Below are 1,922 nucleotides of genomic sequence, written 5' to 3' on the forward strand. Positions count from 1 at the left end.
ATGTAGAGCGAGTTTAGTTAAAACAAAAGAGAAAACCTACTACTACATGAGACTTGCGATTTTAAAGGTGCTTTCTTCAGGGAGTAGCCGATTGATGCCTGAAATGTGTGCTAGGTCCAGCTAACTAGCATGAGGGTGCTAAGTTCTTGTGGTTGGTCTTTGGGTACAGTATGTGACACTTGGCATCTAAGCTATACAAGAAGCCTCTGTTATAAGGTATTCATGCATTGATGCTAACAAGCTCATACAAGTGGCCACACAAGCATTTGTGCAACAGGGGCTAAAACCATAAGCCTAATTTATACTTTGTTGTGCGACGGCATTGCTTACTAAAAGAACAGATTTCCAAGCTATAAGAATGGCGACACATTGTTAGCAATATGTCTAACAGCCCTCTATGGTAATTTGGCTTTGGCTTATCAATTGTGAAAATATGATAAAAGACCGCTGTAACAATAAGGTCCAGTTCGTTCTCTAAGTAACACTGTGCAAGCGCTTGTAATATTTAATAAATGTGACATTTATGTGAGCCACGTGATTCAGTCGGTATAATACAACTGGAAACTTGTGAATAAGCAAAACACAGTCTGGGACAAAAATAATGGTGATTGGAGATTGCAAAAAAATATATATATAAAAATAAAATCACATGTAAACCTGTGATGTGACAGTTTCTGAGTTCCTTGGACTGAACGATATGCTAAATAAAAACAAAACAAAGTGATAGTTCCACAGAAATGGCTGTGTGCCACTGTTTACAAAGGTATCTAAGGAATGGTCCAAAACAGTAATGCCAACAGTTTTGTTGCACTCCCAGAGGATGCTTTCATAATTGTGCTGTGTATTGAAAAATGGTTTCTGAGAGCAGCAAAAGACAACAGTAAGGCATGGTTTAATTTCAAATGACAGCATACAGTACATGTATCATACGAGCTAATAAAATATAGTAAAAAGATATTCTTGCAATCCGATCTGTGTTTTTTTAAGAGTCCGTATGATCAAGCTGAAACTGATACATTTGCCACAAGTGGATACATTTAAAACATAAATACCAAGTCATTGCATTTCTAAAGACTTTCCAATGTTACTGGACTATCAGTTACCATAAATTATAGATGTTATGTTATGCCAGAAAGTGTAATAAACATATTGCAAACATAAAAATGTGATAAATGTTAAAACAAAATGCCACTGTAAAAGATATCTTGGCAAACAGTCCATATCTGCTCAATCGCAGTCAAACAGCTTTAACAAGATTATTTTAAGAAAACTGTAATAACACAGTAATGATGTAATTACAGACATACATTTTCCAAGACATTGTGGGCCCATATCATGTCTGATGAGCATATTGCCATTGTCCAGTGTACTCACAGAGTCTATGTACCATACATAATGCATATAAATGTGTGAGATTGAGTTCATAGGAAGGAAATAAAAACATATTTTGTTTGAAAAGTTGATTGTACACAATCAAGCATGTAGACAATACACAATATATGTCTTAGAGCATGTCATTAAAACACAGACTCCTATTTGGAGTTTGCAAGGTCTTCCAATGCAGAAAATATGACATTGACATTTGGTGTACCGTTAAGATTGTCAGTCGTGACAATTTAACAGGTAAATTCACTGTTTTATTTGTCTGGTTTGTCTGTTCATGGGACAGCAAACGGCAAACGTTCTCTTGAGCAGTGACAGTGCATTGTGAGAGACAAACCCGGTACAGTTCTTGAACACTGTCGTTTCAACATTTGCCAGGTACCAAAGTCAAGTAGCAACCGTATTCTTTTCTCTGTTGCTAGAATCCTCTCGATCCCCCGCATGGATGATGCAGTTTGATAGTGTTCATTAGTAGTCCATTGATAAGCAGCACAAATGGCTGGCTCGTCTGACTTGCACCCACAGGGAGAGCTGTCAAG

The sequence above is a fragment of the Nannobrachium achirus genome (assembly GCF_963921795.1).
Source record: "Nannobrachium achirus genome assembly, chromosome: 9".
NCBI lineage: Eukaryota > Metazoa > Chordata > Actinopteri > Myctophiformes > Myctophidae > Nannobrachium > Nannobrachium achirus.